This window comes from Gadus morhua, chromosome 16, assembly GCF_902167405.1.
Source record: "Gadus morhua chromosome 16, gadMor3.0, whole genome shotgun sequence".
NCBI lineage: Eukaryota > Metazoa > Chordata > Actinopteri > Gadiformes > Gadidae > Gadus > Gadus morhua.
This window is the reverse complement of record NC_044063.1, coordinates 9,241,774-9,254,557: the sequence shown is the minus strand read 5'-3', so window position 1 is coordinate 9,254,557 and position 12,784 is coordinate 9,241,774. Positions and strand designations below refer to the sequence as shown.

General features: G+C 43.6%; 1 protein-coding gene across 3 annotated transcripts in view; it reads left to right on the top strand.

Moving 5' to 3' along the window:
- The first annotated feature begins 11,485 nt into the window (after positions 1–11,485).
- The window catches only part of gpr4 (G protein-coupled receptor 4), a 33,989-nt gene continuing 32,690 nt past the window's right edge, over positions 11,486–12,784 (top strand). For 2 of the 3 annotated variants that reach the window (XM_030381151.1, XM_030381154.1), the window contains exon 1: positions 11,486–11,774. The gene's annotated coding sequence lies outside the window, so the exon portion shown is untranslated. The remainder of the gene's footprint in view (positions 11,775–12,784) is intronic. The other variant, XM_030381152.1, reaches the window with a different exon arrangement.

The following is a 12,784-nucleotide window of genomic DNA, read 5'->3' as shown; positions in this document are numbered from 1 at the left end:
CAGAAAAGTGTCTGTCAATTACTCAATGAGTAAATAATACACTCAATTCCATTAAATAATTGTACACACTAAATTAGTTTATTTGTCTAAGTAACGTTTTTTTTTTTTTTTTAAAGCTATAAGAATGGTTACTGACGTGTTATAATATTGTTTCACATGTTATGTTAACATTTTTGTCTAATAAGTTTAATAACGTTAAAAAAAACTGACTTACATTTCGAAATATATATATTTATTTTTGTTAATTTAAGCGAAAATAGGTTTATTTGTCAATTATTTTTTTTATAATTCTGAGGTAACTTCCATCCAACCACGGTACTTCTGTCCAGCCTGGGTAACTTCCGTCCAACCACTCGTCCCGCCTGAGTGTTATGTCGCGCCAGGTTGTTGTTCTCCGGGGATGCAGCTGGATACTATTGGAGTAATGGCTGCGTTCCAGACGTAGGCCTGCCACTCTTCATAAAGAGATCTTTTCTGTGAACATCTCAGCTGACTTCAAAATATCTTACATTTTCAGAAACCTGGTAATCCAGCACTTTGAGTATTTTGTTGTTGCTGTAATGATTTATGCTTCCCCCCCCCCCCCCCCCCCCCCCCCCTCAACAATCGCTCCCCCCCCCCCCCCCCCCCCCCCCCCCCCCCCCTTAACAATCCTCTGCCTAGGGCCCCCACACTCCCTAGAATCGCCCCTGCCTGCACGTCTATTCAATCAAATTCCAAATGACTAAATGTAATGACCTGTCTTTGACATCAGATGGGGCTGTTACTGTATTTATTTGTATTTGAACGCCCTTCACATTTGATTGTCAAAATGTTTACTTTTCCGCATCAATTCACTTCGATGACTGAACAGAGTTGATCTACACCAGTTTCCTATTCCCCATCCACCCTGAGGATCCCTGGCTACACCTGAACACCAATCTACACCTAACATAAACCAAATAACCATGCAGTGCTCCAACTCTGCCTTCTAAACACCATATTGATGACACTTTAGCAGCTAACTTTTAAAAAAAACTACATTATGTCACACCACGTTTTGGAGGAAGTATGTTCAGATGAATGTTTTGATTTGTCAATTTTATGTGCACAATATCTGTGATCCCTGCTATTGTATTTCTAACACCCAGCTGGGAACCCTCTTTTTAAGGGAGCGACAAAAGGGAACCAGGCTCGAAGCACACCTGAGACCGGACCTTCCATCCTTAATGCCTCCATTCAACCACAAAATAATGCCTAAAGTAACTTGACCCGCTAACCTTATACCTGAACTTGGAAATGAAACCTAACATCTCTAATGCCTAAAAACGTTCAGCTAAACTCAACCAAGTACCTAAACTTCTCTATAATAGCTAAAGTCGTTTCCCTAAACGTAACCCAATCCCCAAACTTCTCCAAAATGCCTAAAATAGTTTACCTAACCTCAACCCAAGACCGAAACTTCTCTAAAATGCCTTAAATCTTTTCCCTAAACTCAACCCAATACCTACAATTCTCTTAAATGCTTAAAATCGTTTCCCTAACCGTAACCCAACACCCAAACTCCTAAGCTCTCTTACATAAACGGTGCCTAAAATTAACCTCAAATTTCCCATTTTAAACATTGAACCAACCGTAATCTTAAACCCAAACTAGACTGTTTAAACTCAGATCTAAACCAGACTTGTCAGTGGGTCACCCCACTTATTTCCCCCATCAGGGTTTATGTTTATTCCTCAATGGTTTGAAGTCCTTTGGATGATATTTGAACACTTGTTATAAATAAACAGGCCTTCTTTACCCATTTGGTTTGTTTTGCTTATTTGCTCTTGGGACAACAAAGCTGCGTCAGCATCCTTGCGTATATGTAACAATTATCCCCAGTATATCCCAAAACAGTAACGCAGCTAATTGCTTGTTGAGTGAATGCTAATAATGGCGCACTAATTTGTGCCACGATAGTTATGTCTTTCCAAGAAAAAAGACAATCGGGGTAACAAAAGAAGGAATGGTGGAAAAGAAACACGCTGAGGGAAGACGACTGACTGATTTGTTTCAAAAGAAAGGTGAGCACAACGGTTTAAGAATGATTTGGCAGTCCCCATGGTATCTAGCTGGAATCTAACTGCACTGTATCACATGAATTCATCCATATAAAGTAATCAGCATACCTATGACATATCTATAAAATACATTTTAAAAAGTGTCAAATACAAGAATAGAGCAGGAGCATGTCCCTCATCTGGTGTTACTGAGGGGTGTGTGTGTGTGTGTGTGTGTGTGTGTGTGTGTGTGTGTGTGTGTGTGTGTGTGTGTGTGTGTGTGTGTGTGTGTGTGTGTGTGTGTGTGTGTGTGTGTGTGTGTGTGTCCAATTGTTTGCAAAAATAAATAAAATATTATGTCCATAAAATATTATATGATGAGAGGTGGATCAAGAGAAAGGGGTTTTCTACAACCCTTTATGTACATAATGTGTATTGTGGAACACTTTACAAATGGTTGTTAATGTTGGAAATAAAAAATAACGTTATTACACAGTGTTCTGTAACGTAAATGTGCGTAAACACTATTTAGACCTCCATTGACCATTACACTAACAAGAACACTAATATAAAGGGCTAAAGAATATATATTATAAATGGTTGAGATTTTCCAGTACGATGCTGGGAAGATTCCAAATTCCCACAGAAGAAATCACAAAAAAATGCACATATCTGATGTTGACATTATAGAACAAGGCTTTCATGAGAATTCTGCTTGCAATGTTCAACTCTGTGGGAGGGAGTGTTTTTTTTTTTTGAGAAGAGAAAATGCTTATTGAATACGTATGCAGGGATTTTATGAGCGTATTTGTTATCATCGTGCACATGTTTCAAATCTATCTAAAAATATCTATGCAAGATAAAGTATAACAAATATGAAAAGATATATTGTATATTGTGAGAATTATTGATCTGGTTTTTTGATTTAGCTTGTAAGAAAATGAGAAGCAGAAGAGAGAAATGAGAAGTCAGATCACTCCTATTGAATCCACCCCACCGGGAAATGAAACCAAACCAAGACTCGTTAAAAGAAGCAGGGACTCACACTTCTGCTGTCAAAATGCCATGGCATAATAACATTACGGAGCCAGCGGTCTGTTGGTGGTCGCCCCCCTGCCCTCCACACCCACGCTCTTTTGGGACCAGAGCGATTCACAGGGACCTGAAGATAACATCAGGACGTCCTTCTGAAAGGTCAACGCATGAAGAATGGACTGATTGTGAAATGTATATAATTTAGAGAAATACTCCCAACAACCAGAGCTATAAATTCATGTTGGAATTTTCTTGGTACATTTCAACCCAGACCCTTCTCGTTATTGTTTGAGTTCCTGGTGAGGTGGTAGTTAAAGAAGCGGTAAGCTCCCACACCGACGTGTGTTAGCATCTGTCTGACCTCACACGGCGAGCCAAGGGACACTAAACTCTGACACACAGTGCACACAAGTGACTCTCTCTCAAGCCGAACACAGTCCAAACAAGGTCTCTGATAGAGGTGTATTGGTGGGTGGGGAGGGGAGCAGCCTCCAGTCCTGGATCCTATGATGATCATCTGCTCACCCTCCTGCGTCATGAAGATATTAATATCTTCAAATTCTAGAATTTAACATTATCACGTTTTACTTATTGTAGGCCTACACTAGCTATTACTTTAATCTATTTCAAATAGGCCTAAGACAACTGCTCTTATTGTTCTTCAAGGTTCTAGTGGTTATTTTATTTTATTTTTGGCTTCCTTTGTTGAAATTAATCAAATAAATCCTATTCAATGACAGTGTTAAGTAAAGGGCAAAAAAAGGCATTTTAATAAGTCAGGGGGTACAACTTACTACTGTAGGGTATTTTCTAAATAGCTTATCTAAATGCCACCCGTCTCAAGATGAGGTTTTAAATCATCTGCATTAATAGGTGAAGCGGTGGTACCTGGCTGGTGGCGGCTGGAGCTACGTGCAGGGCTCTGCTTCAGAGCAGGGGTGCGCCAAACGAAGCAGAGTGGGGATGGACAATGAGGAATTTGATATCAATGAGTTCACTTTTATGACATTGTAGCCTAATGTCAAAACCTAGAAGTCACTGCTGTCCTGCCTTACACATAGGCCTACGTTGGTGTGCCTATAGTGGAAATGAACCTGTTGTAGTGGAGCACTTCGAAATGATCTCCACGACAAACTAGGTGTGAAGCAATTCATGACCTTTTTTGGAATAGGTGGAATTTCCTACCAATAACGGATCGTCTTCATTATAGACCTTGAAAAAAAAAAGCTGTCACTATGGCAACACATCCTGCTGCCTCACATTTTCCGTTAATAACCACCGTCTGCGAATTTGAACGCTACGAGGGATTTATTACAAACACGTAGGCCTATTTATCCCCGGTCCCCAGCGCGCCGGGGCCTGCTGCTTCCGAGAGACGGATCACAACAGCCAGAGACGGGCTGGTTGGCCCACATCCACTCGTCACACCTGCTGCGGGGTGTCGGATCATTATTGTCAAAGGGATTATTAAAAAAATACACGGAGCAGGTCATATGTAAATTTAACAGCGCGCCATTCCCCAGTGTGGACAGAAAGGATGTTTCTTTTTAAAAGCGACTCTTATTTCAGTGCTTATGATCTGAAGCAGCAGAGATACACACATTCTTCGTCCTCTGAACAACATCTAGGTCATGTTGGTGTATAATTGTGTATGAATATTTGACAGGTTTTGGTTGTACACCGATGAGAGCGTTGTATATGCATACTCTGAAGGGAGCTCGTTAGTGTAGAAAAATGCTTTTTAACATGTTCGTTGTAAAGGTAATGAGCTTGGCCCTAAACACGCACAGTGTATACACTGGAGAACGTTCACATGTGAAACAGTCACTTTTGAATCCATCAAAAATATATTAAATGTGTGTCAGATGTTGAAATTAGCGTTGACCCTCCCCGTTGACTTGAGCGTGATGGGAACAGAAAACAATTCTTGTTGTTTCCAGACAGAACTAATCAAACACAGACTAGCAGACGATTATGTGAGTCTGGGGTCTCCACCACAGAATGTGTGACCCTAGAGCTAGGACACAAACACAAACACACACACACACACACACACGCACACACGCACACACACACACACACACACACACACACACACACACACACACGCACGCACACACACTCATGTAAATGTTCACACAAACACATTCATGTTCATGTTCACATGCAAGCATACTCACAGACACCACCATTACACCACAACCACAGACAAACACGCGAGCGTACTCGCACACAGTGACGAATACGCCGCCCTTCTTAAAGACAAAGTGACCAAGTGGACTTAGATTTGATCCACTGGGATTTAATCAGATCGAGTCAAAGGCAACTACACACGCTAGCCAGCGTTGTGTTGGCTTTTGGGATTCTTCAGCTAACGAGCTTCAGCTGTAATACAGGAAGCTCCATTTGATTAGATTAGTTTGTGAAATGACTTAAATTCATTTTTTTCACTTTTGTTATACATTAAATAATGACTCATACGTCCAATTTCATGCTGTCTTTAGCAGAGAAATGTAAACTGGTGAACGAATCAGAAAAGGACATTGAATATGCACACATGAGCGTATCTGCTAATGTGGTTGTAACGTACGATGGAACTGCCAATCCATCGTAAACATTTTAGCGTTCTCTTGTTTATCGGCCATTTATGGACTGGAATTGCATTTGCAGTCCATAAAAACCTTTCTTTTTTTTTTTAAGTACTTTATTTATAGATTTTCAATTTGCAAAAAAAAGAATGACACAGATACAATGTATCACAAACCCACCCCATCCCACCCCCCAAGGCTCAAAAAAAAAAAGAAAGACAACCAAAAAACAAAACACAAAACAAGACAAACAAAAACAAACAAACAGTAGAGGTAGGTACACAAAACATAGTTACAAACGTTTCCTGTATATCACTTTACAATTCTCAAAATGGGAATATCCTGTAACGTTATACCACATATATCATCATGACATACATCAGTAGATCCAGTTGGCAGTACATTGATATGTAAAGAATTACATCATGTGAAGGATACATTTTCAACAAATTCTATAAAGGGGGCCCAGGTTTTAATGTACCTGTCCCGTAAATTACTCCGATTATATCTTAACTTCTCTAATGGGATCACAGAGAGTACCTCTTTGATCCAGTGTCTAAACGAGGGGGGTGTTACAGACTTCCAGAGCAAAAGAATTTGTCTCCGGGCTAGTAGTGTTATAAATGCTACAGCATTTCATAAAAACCTATCTATTGAAACTTTAGGCACAGAGAGGTCAATAATTGACTTCCGATCCTCCGGGAGATCAGAAAGACAGACTGACTGCGTACAGTACACGAGAGACAGATCTAGAAAACAACCTTACCACCTGGCGATAAGGATATAATGGTGCACTGAGCGAGAGCAGAGAGCCAATGGGTGATATCATGGGTGACCTCTTGCCCTGCTCCCTAGGTGGTGCTTTTATTGTTTGACTCATTCAGTCATCATTTCCATGTTTTCTTTGTTAGTCACTCAGTCACTGCCATGTGTGTTTCCCTCCTCTTTGATTGTCGACCCACGCCCTGATCAGTATCACCTGTCTCTTGTTATGCTCCCCTTCCTACTGTATTCAGTTTGGTGTTTCACTCCCTCAGTCCTCTCTCCTGTGTCAAACCGTTTTTTCCTCTGGTGTTGACTCTGGTTCCTGATTTCTGATCTCTGCTAGTTTCACCCGATGTCACCTTTTGTGCTCTCCTTGCCTTGCCTTCCTGATCTCCTGACTGCTTACCCGTGTACGGCACCATTTTTCAAGTACAGAGGAATGTTTTGATTAGGATTCTGTTACAGAGTCGTTCTCTCAAGTCCTCCGGCCAGTCAGCTGGTACTTTATGGTTGGGGAATATATATTTTGTTTCACAGACGTTTTTTGGAAATTTTGGTAATAAGTCATGCCTCCCCATTACACAGTCCTGCACACTAATCAAATGCACAATAACAATACATATAGTATAATATTAAGGATAGTAAATCAATTGATCATTCATAAACATTGTAATGGAATATCAGCAATGGCTGGGTCATCGCGATCAAACGAACCGATGCACTTCACAGGTTTGGAATTCGTCCCGTCATGGAAAAACAACATCTGACTCCAGATCTTTATTTTGAGTGATGCCGTGTCTTCCAGCCAGCCACCTACCCGACGCCCAGGCAGAAGGCAGACATAAATGCTGGGTTTAGCATTACACTAACATGCATTCGTCACACCGACACTCTAAACACAACAATAGGAGGCCTACAGTACAAGCAGGCAGGGGGGAGGAGAGGAGAGCAACGAGAGAGGGAGGAGGAGGATGGAGTGAAAAGAGAGAGAGAGAGAGAGAGAGAGAGAGAGGGGGAGAGGGAGAGGGAGAGAGAGAGAGAGAGAGAGAGAGAGAGAGAGAGAGAGAGAGAGAGAGAGAGAGAGAGAGAGAGAGAGAGAGATAAAAAGGCTGGACTGTGAGAAAGGGGCGACAGACGGCCAGATACATATACATAGGAATGGACATAGGCATAGATGAACAGATGATCCTTCACAGGAGTTTGAAGTCATGGACAGGAGCCACGGAGGGACAGAGTGAGCGAGCCCTGAGGGAGTGACAAGGAGCGGTGGAGATGAAACGAGCCGCAGGGAGAGTGAGATCTGCGGCGCGGCCGGTCGAAGGACAAAGAATGCAGATTGCATAAAAGATCCTTTCTCCCTCCCCGCGGGGTACCTGTGTTCCTGCCGACGACCCCTTGAGCTAATATTGATGTGCGGGGCGGGGCAGATTCCTCAGGGGCCCGGCTGGGAGGCGTCGGCGGCGGCTCTCAGGGTCCCACCGTGCGATAAACACGCCGCGGGGAGCCCTTCTCACACGTCTTCATTTCAGAGAGAGAGAGGGAGAGAGAGAGAGAGAGAGAGAGAGAGAGAGAGAGAGAGAGAGAGAGAGAGAGAGAGAGAGAGAGAGAGAGAGAGAGAGAGAGAGAGAGATGAGATGAGATAAGATGAGTGGAGGCTATAGTACGCCTACTACAGCCTCCACTCGTCCAGATAAGTAGAGTGTAGGCTGTAGTAGGCCTTCTATAGCCTCCACTTGTCTTATCTTGACGAAAGATGTTTGGTTCATTTGAGAGAAAGGACACTGCAAATGAATGAATAAACATGGTATAAAAATGCCTGAATTTCTGTTAATCATGTAATTATTGCAAAGTATAGATATAGGACAAACACAAATATACGAGAAAAAAAACATTGCAAACAAGCAGGTCATGTAGGAAAATGAAAGCTCAGTGCTGACGTCGATATTTTAATCTTTGTTTAGTGGTCTGATGTGATAGTGGAATTAGAATCCACTATTCCACTATCCTGAACCTCTGTAGGACCAGGCCGACTGGTTAACGGCAGTTATCCCCAACAGGATGGTGGAATCTCGTCTTAGAAACCCCTTAGAGACACATTCAGCGTTGGTTGTGCTGTTGATAAAGGCTTGAGGTGACAGTGAGCTAAATCATGGGTGACTCATCCCAGCCTAAAATCTGATATCTTTATAGAATTGGGCAGTGATGACAGTGCTTAAACATCATTCATCTTTTATATCAAGAAAACGTTCCTGTCTGGGATAAATAATGTTTTATTTGTATGTGACTATGTTCACACATTTTCTGGGATTCAAACATTTAGGTAAGTCAGTAATGAAAACTGCCTCTAGCTGCCCTCTTGGGATTACCACAAAGGATGCAGAGAGCTTCAACTGGACTTCTCTCCTCCTTTCACCACTGGCATTTTAACACCTTCTGTACATAGAAATCATGTTCACATTTTCTACTTAAACAAACAGTCCGGTAACTGTCTTAACACGAGAAATACAATGACACAAAAAACACGGAGTGAACAATAAATAACCTTTTACAAGTTTTAACACAGGATTCGACGTGTAAATAGTTCGTTTGCATGTTTTACCAACTCTGTAGCATTGTGAGCATGTGGTTTTTGCCGAGACCGGAGTAGGAAGTCTAGCGATAACAGAAAGTAACAAAATAAGAGTGGTGCTCGTCAAATAAAAGTACAAAAAGTAAAGTGGCATAACTTATTGACAAAATTAACTGCCATTTACACTGCCATCCCATAGTCCAGAAGGTTTTCATGTCTAACCCCAGCTGAAGCCTTTCTGTATGACTATTACATTGGGGTAATCCTCCAAAAACATACGTGTGCGAACACCCATGCATTAAGCATGGTTCAGTTAGAGTGTTACGCGCCCAGTAAGGCCAAAATAACATTTCAATCACTTTAGTTTGATGCAGAACCAATATGCATGAGACTGCTATGTTTTCCTATACTATTTGAATTACATGAAGAGTTGCTTTCAGAACATTGCTGTTACGTTATCAGTGTTAACCATGAAACACAAGCTTCAAAGCAATGCAAATACCCACGGAAAGACAAGAATGTACAAAGAACATTCCTCTTTGCACACACACACACACACACACACACACACACACACACACACACACACACACACACACACACACACACACAGGCACACACACACACACACACACACACACACACACACACACACACACACACACACACACACACACACACACACACACATACACACACACACACAACTCAACCTGAACTCACACAAAGACATGCACCTGCGCACAATTACATACTCTCTCACCTCTCCCTCACTACACACACACCCTCTTTACACAGGACTAGGAGGGCTTGTTTATTTGAAGGACCTGTGGCGGAGCTGTGTGTGTGTGTGTGTGTGTGTGTGTGTGTGTGTGTGTGTGTGTGTGTGTGTGCGTGCGTGCGTGTGTGTGTGTGTGTGTGTGTGTGTGTGTGCGTGCGTGCGTGTGTGTGTGTGTGTGTCGACCTCCATGTTGTCCTCTACGGAGCTCAGCTTCTCACACCGCGCCAGCCCTCACCGGGACAGGAATGTTACGCCTGTTTTCTTCTCAAGCAAGAGACTGGAGGACCCAACCTCCGCACACACACACTCTCACACACATGCCCACACACTCACTCACATGGGCTGTGCTTCTCTTTCAAGGTGTGTGTGTGTGTGTGTGTGTGTGTGTGTGTGTGTGTGTGTGTGTGTGTGTGTGTGTGCGAAAGAGCGACCATAGAGGGAGGAACAGGCAGACCGATTGATTGTCTCTCTTGATTTTCAAATCACTATGATTTGACACTACTCCAATATCCCTATATGATACTATTCCCATCTAACTATATGGCAGTATTCCCATATCCTTATATGACAGTATTCCCATATCCCCGCTCTGGCATCAGTGCTGGGCTCAAGGGCACTCTGACAGGCCGAAACGTCCATGGCTGAGCCCTGGCGCTGTAATTACCCGCGGCGCTGTGCTGGGAATATCGCCGCTCCAAAGCACTCAGTGATAACCGCATGAAGGTTGAAGCTATACGGACCTATAGGAGACCTGGCCCATTCCCAACCGTCTCTCGGCCCACTCCCCTCCTCAAGACATTCATAACCTCTCTCGGTCTCTGTCTCATTTCCTTGCCTTGATCATTTAAGGGGGAAAAGGCAAGACGCAGGGGCCTAAATAATAAACTGTGATATTTTCCCCCAATTTTTTTTTGATAAATTGAAAATATCACAGGCGTCCAAATTGCTGAACTTTTCGACAGAGGGGTCTTATTTGCATTCCAGTCCAGTTTTAATTGTTGTTTTTTTTGTGTGTTTCAACCGTCGTCTAAGGTTTGGGGGACTATTAATCAAGAGGGGAGAGAGCAGCAAGGGTAGGCAGCAGCAGCCCGAAGAACCAATTGCTTCAGATCTGCTTCCCGTGCAATTAATCACTCCGCCTCAGCGATCACTTCCTCACCGTCCGTCTCCTCGCGAGAAAACTCATGAATCTCCATCTAACGGCGCAGAGTTGAGCGGGGACTATCATTTAATGAGCCAAATGGCTTACAAATGGGATGTGAGGAGTCTACAGCCAGTCGGCTTGTGAACGGGATGCGGGCATGGGGAAAGGGGTGTAGTTAAGACAAATAGGCTAGGCGCGAACCGGCGCATCCAAAATATTTTTTTCTTTCTTTCCTCCTCCTGCTGTCTTTCTGCAGTCATGTCCATCAGAAAGACCAGGTTTCCCTGTGTGGTCAATAATTGAATAGCGCGGGGACAGCGCAGCGGCATGTCTTTCCACCCAGTTATTAGTCTATCATAATATTATTTACCCCGCGTACTGTCTCGCTGGCGCCATCCAGAGAGAGAGCGAGAGAGAGAGCGAGAGAGAGAGAGAGAGAGAGAGAGAGAGAGAGAGAGAGAGAGAGAGCGAGAGAGCGAGAGAGCGAGAGAGAGAGAGAGAGAGAGAGAGAGAGAGAGAGAGAGGGGGGTGGGGGGGGTGGGGGGGGTTGGGCATTGTAGAGGGAGAAAGAGAGAGAGAGACAGAGAGGTAGAGAGAGGTTGGGGCAGGCTAGAGAGAGAGAAAGAGTGACCGAGGTAGAGAGAGGTTGGGGCAAGGTACAGAGAGAGCGAGGTAGAGAGAGGTTGGGGTAGTTAAGCCAGACATCACAATAGGTGGACTCCGCTCCGCAGCGCGTCCGGTTCGTCTAGTCTCCAGTCGGCGTGTGTGTGGGCTACGGAGGATTTTTACCGAGGCTGTGTTGAACCACTGTGCGGCTATTTTACGGACCTTTCGATGATCTTTGGGATGACAGCAACGTGAAAAGTTGAATGTAAGTGCTCTACTTGTCTGTATTGAATGTGTTATTTGTGTATGACATGCTTGTTTTTTTGGGGGTTCATAGACCACGCTTAAGTTGCACCTGCACCAGATCAGCCTGCGACTCCCATAGCAGTTTGGTGGATTCCTCACTATGAAAGTACTCCTAGGCTGACTTCCATGTGTAACTGCGGTAACCACGGCGGTTGTTTTTACAGCCTGTTACAGCAGTTGACGTTCGTTATTCTTCAAGGCTATTCGATGCACGCGCGTGCGTGCGTGCGCGTGTGAGTGTGCGTGTGAGTGTGACTGCATGTATGCGTACATGTGTGTGTACATGTGTATGTGCGTGTGTGTGTCCCAGAGATTCCGGAAACGTTACATCGCTCCATGACATCGTATCAGTAGACGTTTATGACAAAACACACACAGCCAGTGTTCGTCCCACGCTGCTGGATGCCTCCGCTTAAGTAACACATTTGCATTTACGAGCTCGTCGTCCCTTTTCCTCGCTATCGCTCCTTCTCATTTCCCTCTACACTCTCTTCTTTCCTCTCCGTTTCGGGCTCACCCTGTCGCTACCTTCAGCCAGGTTGTTCCCCTCCTCCTCTTCGTCCTCTTCATCATGATGTTTCAACTGAATACGGAATCCAAATCTCTCTTCTCCTTTCTCTGTCTTGTCCCTTGAAACGTTAGATACACACATTGTGTGATATAGGAAGCTACCATACGTTACTATGTTACTATGTTGTAACCCCTTAGGACTGCTACCTGATTAGGACTGCTACCTGGAATGATTGAATGGACTTGTACCAGAGTAGGTTAGAGTTTCGCGTTACGTATGTTATAAATTGAGCGGAAACTCTCCATTGTTATGATGGGGAGATAATTAGCTCTGCCATAGTGCATCACATTAAATCTGCCGCTTGTGTATCCGTGTGTGTGTGACACACACACATTCTTCATCATTGCATAACAATCTTCACAATCAACATCCCCCCGACCCCCCCTTCCCCTTCCAGC